Source organism: Dermacentor silvarum, chromosome 1, assembly GCF_013339745.2.
Source record: "Dermacentor silvarum isolate Dsil-2018 chromosome 1, BIME_Dsil_1.4, whole genome shotgun sequence".
Taxonomy (NCBI): Eukaryota; Metazoa; Arthropoda; class Arachnida; order Ixodida; family Ixodidae; genus Dermacentor; species Dermacentor silvarum.
The window spans coordinates 334,300,341-334,314,855 of record NC_051154.1 but is presented as its reverse complement, the minus strand read 5'-3'; the positions used below and the strand labels follow the sequence as shown (position 1 = coordinate 334,314,855).

At 41.7% G+C, this 14,515-nt stretch overlaps 1 long non-coding RNA gene across 2 annotated transcripts; it reads right to left on the bottom strand.

The window, feature by feature from the left end:
• Positions 1 to 463: 463 nt before the first annotated feature.
• Positions 464 to 11,258, bottom strand: LOC125942302 (uncharacterized). 2 transcript variants are annotated; one of them, XR_007464982.1, is made up of 4 exons: positions 9,309 to 11,258; positions 8,364 to 8,467; positions 4,426 to 4,644; positions 464 to 2,146 (listed from the first exon to the last, which is right to left on the bottom strand). It is a non-coding gene; the product is annotated as an uncharacterized LOC125942302 (long non-coding RNA). The 2 variants fall into 2 exon arrangements; XR_007464981.1 differs by having other exon boundaries at positions 464 to 4,644.
• Between the last annotated feature and the right edge of the window lie 3,257 nt (positions 11,259 to 14,515).

The following is a 14,515-nucleotide window of genomic DNA, read 5'->3' as shown; positions in this document are numbered from 1 at the left end:
AAAGAATAAACAAGTACGCATACGTACCAGTATAGTCACGCAGTATCGAGCTGGGCATCGACAAAACTTCTTATCAACTTAATATCTTTAGCTGTTTGTATACATGGTACTATTTTAACATGTCTCTTAAAATTCTTCATCTGATACGCCTAAATTTGGTGCTGGAGTGGAGAGGAGTGCTGTTATTTGACTTTACCTGGGGTGGCAAACACGTTCTAAAATTTATACCTCCAAAGGCATCAAAGGCGAGTTAGGGGATGAGCTGGGCTACTGCATGGCCTGCTCTTCCACAAATTTCACGAGCACTTTCACCGCGTTATATCTGACCAGGCAGCTCAGCAGCAGGAAAGTGACCTCTTGTCCAGCCCTTTGCCTCCAGTCAATGCAGAGCATTCGAAAGCTCTTGCCCAAGTAACGCAAAATGTTGCCATAACGTTCTCTGAATGTGCACAAATGTCGGCGTATAACGTTGCCTACATGCTGCTAATGTCCTCTTTTTGATCGCCAGACAACGTTGGGTCGTAACGTTGTGGCAGCGTTGAGCAGCACATTCACGACGTTAACATAACGTTAACAGAACTTCCTGGCAACGTAATGTGGATGTTGCCTTTTGTCACTTGAGCTTTCAGGCAACGTTCGTATGTGACGTTGAAGCAACACTCAACTGACATTGCAGAATATTTGTAGACATGCATAACAGCAGTGCTGTCAGCATGACATGGCTGACAGCACCGCAAACCCTTAAATTTATATTTGCTTGACAGATAATTTACTCTAGTAGTTTTCATGTTGCATATGCATGAAAATGTGAAACAAGAATTAGTGAAAAACAGCGTTTATTACGTATATATCTTGTGTAGCTTACCAAGATATCTGTGTACCTTACCTTGTGGTAAGATACACTATATACGTAAAATAATGCTGTTTTCACCAGTTCTTGTTTACGACATGAAAACTACTAGAATGCATTATCTGTCAAACAAATATAAATTTAAGGGTTTGCGGTGCTGTCAGCCGTGTAATGCTGACAGCGCTGCTGTACGGGCAGCTCATCTGTCTTGCACTATATATAGTACCAACGCGCCCTAAGCCAGAATCTTTAAAGTGTTTCACATGGTGGTTTGCCTGACTTGTCTTGCTGTTGTCCATAGCACAGCATATAAATGCTAACTGCAAGTAAAAGTGCACAATGCAAAGCTGCGAAGTGGTTCATAAGAACAATTTTTCATTTTGGCTATAACAGCAAGAGAAGCAGCATGCACGTCCAATGTGCAGAGGTTCTCGTATAAAGGTTCTCGCAGCAGGAAAGTAAATATATTCCACAAATGTTCATTTCCTTAAACATATCATTTAAGCTTAGACCACAGAAAAAAATCAGTCTTTGCTTCCGACTTACTGCTCTAAAAATCATGTGTCGGTAGCTGCATGTGCTTTCAAGAAATTGCATAATAGCCAACATCAGCTGCTAAGAACAAACGCTAGTATGTAGGAATTGTTTGTGCAGGAGGAATATGTGGTGGTTGAATATGCACCCATGAATATGCATTGGTCCAACTTAAATAATAGTGAATGCCATAGACAAACCTGGTTATAATGTCAAACCATGCATTTATTTACTGTCTGCTTACATCATCCTGGCAAACAAATGACACTTATATAACAGTAACTTAAAAACTGATAACACTCTGATAACACACTTAAATATATTTTCTATTAAACATCAAGGTCTTCTATCGCATATTAAGACTCTACTAACAGCTACAACTACAACACAATATATTTTGCTTTCCCATGTAGGTCAGACTTCGAAATTTTTTGCTTTTTGTCGAGTTCCCTTATTTCAATGGCAGAACACAATTTATACTTCTTAATAAAAGCACAAATACTGTCCTCCTTCACTTTGTAATGTACAACACAACACAGTAACATACCAACAACACAACACAGTAACTTGCAGACATGGCAGCAAGTGTGAAGTAGTCAACACAGCCCAAGGCGTAGAGTAACAGAAAGTCATCCAAGCACTGACAGCCAGCCATCACTTTTGCAGAGGATGGCCAGCAGCACAAGTGATGCACACATGCCTCCCTCGGTAGCTTCACTTGCATCCAGACCTCACTAGTTTCCAAGCCAATAATGCGGTAACCTGCAGAGACATCAATTACATCAAACTATAAAGTGCCATCTGAAACACTGAAGTAAGCCATGTTTACTGTGAAAACAGGCTATAAAAATGCTTACAAACAACTTAAGCTTCGCATAACTGTGAAACAAACAATAGTGACTTTACACAGGAGAATAATGCAAAACATCAAAAAGCAAATTTCAGTAAAACCTAACCATTATAGCTATAAGTTTGGACACAAGAGCAAGGAAAGCACAAAAAACAATGCCCACAACTTCCTTTATTGCGCTAAGCAGTTAAGACGTTAGTATCAATATATTCCTTTCACATAAAGCTTCCTTGCAATGCCACGGCTGCTTGTTACATACAGTTCAGTCTTTGAAGAAAACAAAAATTAACAAATGATGTGAATGCTCTACCACGGTACCAAAAACACATTTCATTCGTGATGAAAGAAAGTTCCAATGAGTGAGTGATAAAATTGACTTGTTGGTACAACATATTGGTCAATTGCAGCACAGATATTGACGACAGAAAAGACGAGACAATAGACGTGTGCTGACTTCCAACAAAAAGCTTTATTTTCAGCGACCCATGTTTATAGCCGTCACTCATCACATTGCACACGCGCAATTCACACCCTTAGGAAGGTCAACTCTGTCTGATAAGTGTACAGATGCTGACACACACAGAGCCAAGTCGCGCAATCTTTTCAGCTTCAATAATTTCACGTGTTAGTTGATCACCGCTACTGCTGACAACAGTACACCGAGCAAACAATGGTTCACAGGCACATGAACTGCAACAACATGCAAGCCAACTGTCATGCACGTTTTTCTTGACATTGTAGAGTGTTCTCTCAGCTGGTCATTGATACAGCGTCCTGTTTGGCCTATGTACTGTTTACCACAAGAAAGAGGGGTACAGTAATTCATGTTGATAACATAGGTGACGAACAGATTTTTGTGCTTTTTGTTACACTTGTGTGCTGCGCTGAAACATTTCCTTTGATTACACAACTTTATAAGCTTCTGAGGTGCAAAGAAGACAACTTTAACTTTGGAACGATCTGCAGTTTTCACGATATTGTGAGACAGCTTATGAATGTATGGTATGACAGCCACTTTAAGTCTGTCAGATGGAGTGATCACATGGCAACCACTCGGTGCATGCGCTTTTCAGAGTAGAGGTCAAGTGGTCACTGCATCTGACAGACATAAAACTGGCCGTCATACCCTACATTCATAAGCTCTCACAATATCAAGAAAATTGCATATCATTCTAAAGTTGTGTAATCAAAGGCAATGTCACAGCACGCCACACATATGCAACAAAACACCAAATTCCGTTTGTCACCTGTGTTAGCAACGTGGTTTATTGTATCCCCCTTGTGGTAAACAGTATATAGGTCAAATGGGACACTGTATCAATCACCGGCTGAGAGAACACTTATACAATGTCAAGAAAAATGTGCGTGACAGTAGGCTTGAATGTCATTGCAGTTCGTGTGACTGTGAACCGTCGTTTGCTCAGTGTACTGTTTCCAGCAGAAGCAGTGATCAACTAACACGTAAAATAATTGAGGCTGAAAAGATTTCGCGACTTGGCTCTGTGTGTATCAGCACACCTTCTGTACACTTGTCAGACAGAGTTTACTTTCTTCCTAAGGGTGCGAATTGCGCATGTGCAATGCAGTGACTGACGGCTATAAACATGGGCCAGCAAAAATAAAGCTTTTTGTTAAAGAGTTGCCGCATGTCTCTCGTCTTGACTCTTCTGTTGTTGCCTACATCTGCACTGCAATTCAGTGCCTGAACGACCGGCTACAACTACGCTACAGGTGTTGCATATCGGGAGAAGGGTTGAATATTGCTCTACACCGCAAAAGTTGTCGTTGCTATCCGCGGATGACGAATACGGAAGTTCTGGCCGTGGAAAAACCAAATTAGAACGCGAGCTTTTGGAAGCGGTGTTAATAGAAAATTCTGGACCTGATAAGTAGGTTAGCGCCACTTCGCAGGCACTTTTAAACAAAGAAATGCAACTCATGAGTAGCCACAAATAAGCTGGTTTGTTAATTCTGCTTTTGTTTCTTCTTGGGCTACCTAAACGCGAAAAACTTTGTCACTCGATTCAACCGCTCGGCCAAAACCAAGCATGAGAAGATGATTTTTTCTCCTCAGGGGCACCACATTTCGAAAGATATGCATCAAATGCATCTGAAAAGTTAATCATTTCGGTGCAATACATGCATTGTTACAAACATTACAAAAACTTGAAAAAATGTGAATGATACTTACTACCCACAGCTTCCAATTTATCGGGGCTCAATGTCGGCTTCTCAACAGCACTGCCGTCCTTCAAGCACCGACAAGGAGCCCCTGTGACGCTCCTACGCCGAGCGCCAGGGCTCCCCACATCAGTTATGCCAGTTCTTTGCAGAACAGGGAATCCCGGCGATGGCACTGGAGCAGGCCCCAGTTATCGTTGCCAATGTATACAACATTTCCTAGGTGTACCTGCAATAAAAGATGGCAGAGACACATTAAGACTGCTTACGTGTGGGAACGTGAAAGCACCTTTAGTCAACCAAATGGCTGCAATGTGACGTGCACAGTGTGACACGCACTAGGCACACCTTAAGTCAGCCAGAACCAAAGAGCTGCCGTGGCGTAAGGGAAGCGTGCTCCTTTCACACTCCAGGTTCTATTCCTACCCAGTCTGCACAACTTTCTTATTAAAGCAATTAATTTGCTTTGTTTACATGAACCTACCTAAATTTGACATTACTCCAAGCGTTTTGATGTGCTTTTATTGCTTGTGCAATAGGCCATCGGTTTTATGTCAATAAGTGCTGGTAGCAAAAAGAAATATGTCTAACCGTGCGATAAATGTAACCGGAAATGGCAGGTATGTCCAGTGGCATTAGTGTGGGGGCTGCAAACAAAATTATATAGCTTACCCTGTTTCAAATTTATTTTAAAGAGCAGTTTCAGTGAGCCCAAGTAGAGTCAGCTTTTTGCAGTGCAGAAACAGGTACAGTTTGTGCCAGCCAACCAGATGAAGAGCTGTCCTAGTAACTGTCTCTAATCACCCTCTCAGCAATTAGTGATAGCCAAAGTAGAGCTTGTATCTCTACAACTGACACATGTCCCATTTCCTTAATGTGGTATTCGTCACTGATTTTGATGGTCAATTGGTTGCCATAGATGAACAATCGAAATTTGGCGTGCAGCACCAGTCGTGTCAGTGCATCGTCAAGTGGCACGAACATATTTCTCCCTTGAGTGAATTATGGTGCTCTCCTGGGCACATGTTGAGGCACCAGCCAGTCTGCCCCATGTACATTTGACTGAATATATACATGATCAAAGGAACAGACTATGCTACCCCTGACGAACACAAGACAAATTGGGTTGCATCTTTAACTCAGCAAGCCTCAATTCTCATGTGGACTGCTATGCACGCACATTTCCAGCGAAAAATAAAGTAGGCAGGATATGCACGACAGTTCACAAGTGAATTCAGAAAGGCGAGCAGGCAAGGGAGGTTTGCTTGGTTAAAGATACCACCAAATTTGTCTAGTGTGTATGAGAGGCAGCTCACTGTATTTCTTTCACACCTGGTCAAATGTATACAGAGCAGACTGGCCAGTAACTAAATGTGCCAAATAAATTCCCATATTTCACTCAAGAGACCAGCTTGCTCGTCCAGTTTGGCCGTGCATTGCCGCGATAGGACTTCAGGCTGGATTAAGATCATCTGTTTTCACCTACGGTGAAAAATTGACACGACAGATCAGTGAGGCATACCACATAAACAAGACATGCGAGCCAGACCCCATGATCAATTCATGAAATAAAAGGCGTCCTTTCTAGATGACAAGTGATTGAAGTTAGTCTGCGCCCCATATTTACTTTCCTTTTTACACAAATACCATTTATTGTGATTTTATGCCTTTATATTACAACTTACGCCTTCCCTCTGAACGAAATTGTGCACAACATAAGCACACATCCAGTGTTGCTATTTTTAATCCTTCCATCAAAATAAATGGTCAGTTAGCCGCAGTGATGTTGTATGGTACCCTTTCCTCCCCATGTAAATTCTATCCCGAAAAGTTACATGAACTGACCGGCAAACTCATACGTACACTAGAACTTTCACCTAGCAAACACGGCTGGTTCTTAGAAAATGCACAAATACGGTGATAGGTATCTGTTGGCATACTGTAGCAATAGTAAGTGCCAGTTAGCTTCGACACTAGACAGTTTGAGTATAGCATATGCAACTAATAGCGTACGCCTATACGCTATAGTACAGCGTACACTAAACAGCACACATTTATTACAGTTTTAGTTAGCCTGCGAGATCTTCCGATCTCAGAGGTCATATGCCATCGTCGCACCTATCTCTCGACTTCACTGACAGGTGGCGCTGATATATGTCGGTTTCCCTCGTTAGGCTTCGTGTCGTTCGAAACGAGAAGCGATCTCGAAAACTCCACAAGGTTAACCATATTACACTGTTGTCAAAGCGGCCTGACGGTAAGCGAAAGCTATTTACACAGTCATTTGCTACGAACGAAGCGAATTCTGCAAAAGCCAAGCCAAATTCAATTCGAAGCGGGCAGCGGGGACCACCGCCATGTTTAACGTAAACCACGCACAGACGGTAATGCTAAATCTGAGAAATAGCATGCATACGCTATCGGTCGGATAGCGTTCTGCACATGCGCAGTGATGACCCGCTATTTTATATCATACGCAATGACATAGCGTACGCTAAACTAAAACTGTCTACTGCTGCAATACTTCAGCTGTCAGGCATCTACAGTGCTTAAGACACCACAGAAGTGTAAGTGCACAACAAAAACAAGCGGCGCATCAACCATAAATTTGACTTGAGAGTAGTGACAACATAGGCTGTTTCGTGTAGCTAAAACACTAGCCAATATGTAGAAAGTATATGCACAAGTATACATACCTATAGATATTTGCCTACCTAACTTAAAACTATAAGAGTACAGTGCATACGATGCTTGTTCTAGACACTGGTATTTTTGACAAAAATACTCTTAGAATTAGATATAATGCTTTTTCAATTCATCCAGCCAGTAAATGAAGTCGTACACATATCATTATAATTTGGACTTGCAGGTTGAACATATTCTGACCTGAGCAGCGCCAAGCAGAATGAATAGACCGAATGCCCACTGTGCTGACCAAATACACAGGATGAAACAGAAAATATGGAAAGGGACCCCAAAGTATTAGAAATACTTCTTGACAGCTGTAGAATTAGGGCTTGTTGGTTGATTGTCACTATTAAAATTACACTAAAGCCAATAAGACTGTTCTGTATGGTGTAGTTGAAATCAAATTCATTTGACGAGCAACATTGCAATAACCAGCAAACATGGCAAGAGCAAGCAGACATGTGCGAAATAGTGTGCTTTTTTAATAATAGAGCATCAATACAATGAACTACCTACCAGTTAGCTATGTGTTCTATGCTGTATTGACTTGAAAAAAAGAGAAAAATAATGTAACTGGACATAGACTTGCAACTGCTACAATGCCTACTTGCATGAATGGGGATAGCTTGCCAAGAATATTAAAAAATGGGAGAGAAAAAAGCAAGCTTACTAGAAAACACTTCAGAACTGTAGTAACTGCAGCACAGTGAATACTGGCCTTAATGTATCATTTCAAGAAGTTTGAGCTCATCAAATGTGTATTTTCCAGTGGCAGTTATTCTTGGAACAAGACAGAAATAATCGTGAATTTGAATGTTAAACAATGGTAAGCACACTGTGTGCTTACACCTATGACATATTTGGCCCATTACACTTTGAATTCTTATATGCGCAGAAGCTGCACAAGAGTGTAGTGTAAACACTAAAAATTCGGAAATAAAATCCTACAGCATAGGAAACAGTTTCAAAACAAGAAAACCAAAATGAAAAGTGATAAATAGTGTGTACTAAGCAAAATTAAAATGTAACTTGCAGCCAAGCGATTGATGCAAGAAAAAATACTTAACATCAGGACATGTTAGGTCTACTTTTATATAGAACACAATAAGGTGTGCATAACAGCTATGAACACAAATAAACAGCAAGTTGCATAAATATTTGGCCTATTTAGTAAGCTGTGTTGACTAATGTCGATTAACTTATCCACAAATGATACCAAGATGCTATTTTTTGGAACACGTACACTACATACATACATACCTGACCCGACCATCCAGATTACACGTTGCACTACGGCAGGCATGGCCAAGGGGTCTGGTGGCTCCTCCGTTATGTGGGCACTGTTATGGGTCACAGCCTCGCCACTATAAAATAAGTTCTGTGTTAACTTATAGCAGTGGCACACAGCTTTATAAAGCTGTCAAATTGTCTAGACATGCATGGAGCATCTAAATATAGTCACAAAAACAATGTTTGCATTATTGCAGGGTGGCAACAGAGCACAAAGTAGAAGTCACTGATGAATGTCTTGATAATGGGGACCCTTTGATCACAGTAAAATTATTGACACGCAGCAGCACATAGCAAAGAAATGTTTGTTTACAAAACAATTCATTTTTTTTCATGACTCAGTTTAACTTTCCCCTGTCATGTTTAGTTACGTATAAGGTATGTCAAAACATCTTGTCTTAAAAAGTAAGTTGGACTAGTAGCAAGCTGTGATTGCTTAATTTTTTTTCTCTAAAACTGTCGTAAACCGAAAACTTCGTAAGCAGATATTATTTACAACGTCGAGGCAAGGAAACATGGCAAGGAAACAAGTTTCCTTGGACAAGTAGATATGAAACAAGTTTCCTTGCCATGTAAGCAAGGAAACATCATTGCAATAAGAATCGGTGAAGAGGCAAATGAGTCGTTATTATGCAACTTCAGCAGAAAAGCGGGAGCTCACGCGCCGCACGCACATGATGAACACGATTATTTTCGAACGTTATATTTCTCATCGGAAGAAAACGCTTATCAAGATTTTCAATTTCGCATCGAAGCAATAAACTTGCGTAACTAAGTGCTGACAACCAGCGTTCAGCAAGCATCAGCACAGGTATTACTGTTGTCGCGGGACTTCTATTTCATACGCTCGCGCACGCTATGCACACACGAGAAGCTCACACAACACGCGTGTAGTTAGCCAGCATGATTACTTACCTTTTGAATGGTACGACGCGGTCGCGAAGCGCTCTCCAAGTTGCCGGTGCTGCGTCGACGATGTTACTCCCCGCATACATGCCGCTGCGTAGTGGACGAGCTGAGGCGCGCTAACACACATTATTTCTTTGCGACGTCCACCCAACTTTCCAGAACGAGAACAAAGAGGCCGCACTCCACGGCATAAAATCGTTGGGCCACATTTGCCTGGCGCGCCACGCATACGGCGAGTTTGCAGCATGACACAAGGTATCTTCAGGCACTTCTGTGCACGCTAACTGCGACCTACTTCATAACAGCAAACACAAAAACACACGATCAAGCAAACGCGACGCTCGTAGCACCCCGCACATACGACCGCCATCACAGAACACGGAGGAAAAACAATAGCGCCACCTGCATACTTGTGAGAATGTTGTGGCCTCTGTGATGACAAAAATATTAACCAGTACACTCGCATACTAAAATTTTGTGCCGGGTTACACACAACTACGTATAGATGTTGCGAGACAAAATAACCGTAGAACAATCTATATTTTACACTATAGTTTAGCGTAGAAAGAAATTTTAAAACGTATTTTACCTTTGAATTGCTTCCGCCGTCTGCAGCCAGCATAAGCATGGCCTTCGAGATCAGCATACGTTATCCTTATCAAGCCGTCGCTGTGGCCTGATTTGAACGGTTTGGGCTGTCTCGAAGCTGACTCGAAGCCAATCCATGACGTTTAGCGATGCTGCCTACTTTTCCTACGCCGTCACTTAGTTTTAGATAACTTTCTGATGTCGTCAACATGAATTGTAGCCTCAGGAATTGTTGACACGATATCGGAGGTACAGATGTGCAGTGTTCGATGTTTCCGTGCGCGTTGTGACTGTTTCAGGCGGAAAGGATCAAATCCACGAGGGTTGATAGCTCGTGTGGCGCAGGTTACACCCGTATCGTCCGCATTTCCTTTCGTGTCGGTGTGTTGAATGTGCGCGGGTTTTGCTCCTGTCGTCCGTACCTTCTGTGTTTATCGTGCGGCTCGCGAAGATTCCTCCTAAAAAAAAAACATGTCTGCAGCGTGCATGTGTCCTGTGTGGTGTGTGAAACAAATGTGCGCTGGTGTACGATGTGTTTGCAGCCCTATTGGTGGCTTATAGTCCTTTGCTCTAGTGCCGTTTCTATGATGTAAACCATACGTGAACTGAAAAAAATGCACTGTTTTTCATATGGACAAGTAGATATGATCTGTGTGTATCCACTGTGCAGTGTGCATGTGTTCGTCATTTTTATGCAGCTCGTATCATGGGCTTGGGCCTAATTCATGATGGCCCTTGCTTAATGTTTCCACTTTTAGGGGCATGTGGCGTGCAAGCAGTCACAAAGTCTTGTGCATTTGGTGTGGAAGAAGGGAATACTTTTATGCGTAACTTTGTCTACTATAGGTGAACCGTTGCAACAATTAGCATTTTTTCCATGTGAATGCTTCTGCCATTTGATATAATTTGTAGCAGATCTTATCTGTGGAGAAGCATAATAAACATAATTTAACATGGTGTTCCTTAGAAGATATTAATTACTGCATAACCACTATACATCTCCATACCTCACTGTATGATAAAGATGAATGTTCAGTTGAAAATGAAAATATCTTATAGTTGCATGAACGTATACATGCGAAATGCTACAGCAGCCTGGCATCACATTAATGTCAATATTGGTGACATCCGGCAACGTTCTGGGAACGTGCTGTTTTGTAACGTTGCTACATTGATACCATTTACACGTTAAATTGATGTTTACATGCAACGTTGACACAACGTGGGTGTCAGGACGTTGCTGTGACATTTATTTATGACATCACTTGAACGTACAGCTGGCAACGTACATTCAACGTTGAGGTTGGCTGTTTAACGTTGCCTGACATTTGTTACAATCAGGCAACGTTTACGCTACGTTCTGTGTTACTTGGGTGGTTGCATTTATAATAAATTGCAAGATTTGGTACTGTAATCTACTGTTCAGTGTAGACAAACTTATTTGACTTCATGCTGCATAATTGCTATACAGACACACCATTATCATAAGCATTATTAAAATACATGTACTGATGTGCCAATATTGGGTGCTTGCATTAGTGGATACCCCTGCACCAGAAGAAAAAAAGGAAGAAATTGATAAAGTGTATGTCTTTGTCTCTAAGTGCAGCAGATGTTGTGCATGGCAGCTATGATTGCTGTAAAGAAAACCCTACATCTTTATTCAATTCAAGGTTTCATTACTATCATCCATGTGAACTTGAACTCTTCCTCTAATGCATGCAAAATTAAAAAAAAAAACAAGGGACAGAGACAATAAAGGTACACAATTAATACCCCAATCTGCATTGCGACCCTTTATTTCATACTATAATGGGGTTAGCATAGTAGCTAGTGAGGACATGTGATGTTATAACCTAATATGTGCCATCTAGTAGCAAAACTTCAAAGCTTGTTGCATGACAGATACAATGGCTAATTGCTTGCTTTACGCATCAGCAAGCTGTATACCTTGTGCTTAGAAAACATACGATTTACCTGCAGCATGTACTATAACATAGATCACCTATGTAAGTCCCTTGCTGGTACATAAGGGCCTTATGTCAAGTGCTTTTTGAATGACAAGCTGAAGTTATGAGTGCAACATTCATGTTATATTCATGCTTCTGAAGTGGGAACCATAATTTATTAAGAACACAGTAAATTTTGTATCATTGGTAAATTTCGCTGTAGAGCTTTCCTAAAAAGGTTGCGTGAAAAAATTAAAACGTGTACCAGACTTTAGCTAGTAAGAAACAAGTATAAAAAATAATATAAACTACAAAAAAAGTTATGCACAGAGCGCAATCAAATGGTGAAAATATGGATGCTCACACAGACTACGATATTAATACAGGTATTTATTAGTAACTCACAGCAACCAAACAAAAGTAATAAAAAGGCAACTAATTAACAGTGTGTAGCATGTCGTGAAATTTTACTGGGTCAGGTTCAGTGGCAATATCAGAGGGCAAGTTCTTCCATTCAATGATGTTGTGGGGTATAAAAAGGCGTGATTGTAACATGTGACATGGTATGCACTTGATTTGAGGTGTGATTCCGGCATGGAAAGACGACAGGTAATGGCCGAATGAAATCGTTGTAAAGAGAAGTATGATGATAAAGTTTGTGAAGCAGGCAAAGACGCGCCGTCATGTGGTGAAGGAATAGCACTTGTAAATCGGGACGTGCGTTTAATGATGACATGCTAGGGTAAGATAAATAGTTGGAAAAGATGAAGCAGGCAGCACGGTTTTTCCCCGATTCAATCTTGTCAATGATGCATGCCTGCCGGGATCCTATATTATCGATTTGTATTCGAGCTTCAGGCAGATTACTGTAGTATAAGCAAATTTAGTATGTTAACAGGAGCATGCTTTAAGTTGTGTTTGATGATGCCAAGAGAGCGATTAGCAGCTGCAAGGATGGAGTAAATGTGATGGTTTCTTGTTAAGTCGTAATGTAAGTGAACGCCTAGAAATTTATAGGTTAAGACAAGTTCCACAATACTACGTTCTACCCTATACGAAGTGGAGACTTGGGTGGCTCGGTTAGTAAAAGAAATAAATTTAGTTTTAGTAAGATTTAGGGGCATTAACCATAACTTACACCATGTGTTAATTGCATCTAAATCATTTCGGAGAGTTACATGACCGTTATCACAAGATAAGTGATGATAAAGTACACAATCATTGGTAAAAAGTGCAATGTGGGACAAAACACAGGTAAGTCATTATAGCAAAATTAAAGAACAGTAACGGCCGAAGCACACTCCTCCGAGGCACTCCAGATTTGATGGGACTAAAGGTAGATTAAGAGCTCTTAGCAGAGGTGTACTGTAGTCTAGATGCTAAGAAATCAGTTCTCCCCTCTAAGACATTTAGATGAATATGAAGTCCTGAAAGTTTAGCAAGGAGTCTGTAATGAGGCACATGATTGAAATATGGCGTCAACCTGGAACCCGGCATCAATAGATGAATTCAAGTCGTGAAGAAATGCAGCGAGCTGTGTGTCACAAGAGTAGCCTTTTCTAAAACCGGGCTGAACTGTGATCTTGCGAATTAATAATGTGCTCCAGTTTGCAAATTGTGCTTGTTAATGATATTCATTGGTAGTTAAAGGGTGAGAAACATTTGCCGGATTCATAGAATGGATGACTATAGCCACTCACCAGTCTTGAGTAATAGAACCAGTGGCAAGTGATTGTGTGAATAATGTGGACAGTACTCGAGAGAGACCCTGTGACGCATTCTTGAGTAGCTTGTTATTAAATTCATTGTGCTCTGATGCAGATGACGTTCTTAGTCTTTTTAGTAAGAGGAGGAGGAGGAAAAACATTTATTAAGAAAAAGAAAAAAAACAAGCAGGCGTCTTCCTGCTGTGTTGGGAGTGCCCTCAGTCCAGGGCTCCTGCAGCTCTTGCTGTCTCCCGGGCCCGCCGCACCAGTTGTTGCTGGTCACGAGGGTCCGAGCTAGTCAGCACGGCCTCCCATGCTCGGGTGTAGGGTTGGGTATATGCGGGACTACCTGTATTTTGGCATGCCCATGTGTTGATATAGGGAAGCGTAGTCGTTGCAAAGGGGGCATTTGTACGAGTACAGTGCAGGGTGTATTGCGTGTAATCTACTTAAATTGGGGTATGTGTTGGTTTGTAATTGTCGCCATGCTACTGCGTCTTCGCGTGAGAGGGTCTTGTGCGGGGGTGGGTATGACGTCTGTTCAATCTGTGGTGTTCTAATATGGCGTGGTATTGTAACGTACAGGCTCCATAGATGCGATCGTATCCCTCTCCTGTGCGCCCGGTGGCATGACTCGGGCTACAGCGTGCGCACGCTGATTTCCACGAGGGACTCATGTCCTGGAGTCCATACTATTTCAACGTCGGGTATTGAGAGGCTTGTTGAGGAGTCGGGCGGTGATGGAAGATATTCTGCTCTGGCATAGCTACGGCAAGCTGATTGGGAGTCAGTATAATTGTACGTGTTCTTTGGTTTTGACTAGAGTGATGGGCTAAGGCGATGGCTGTCTCTTCCGCTTCGAGGGCGTTAGCTGTGCAGACGCCATCGAGACCACCTCTTGAAGGTTATGGTCGAACAACGCTGACTGCCATGGCTGCTTTTCGGGGGTAATGCGCGCATCTGATGTATT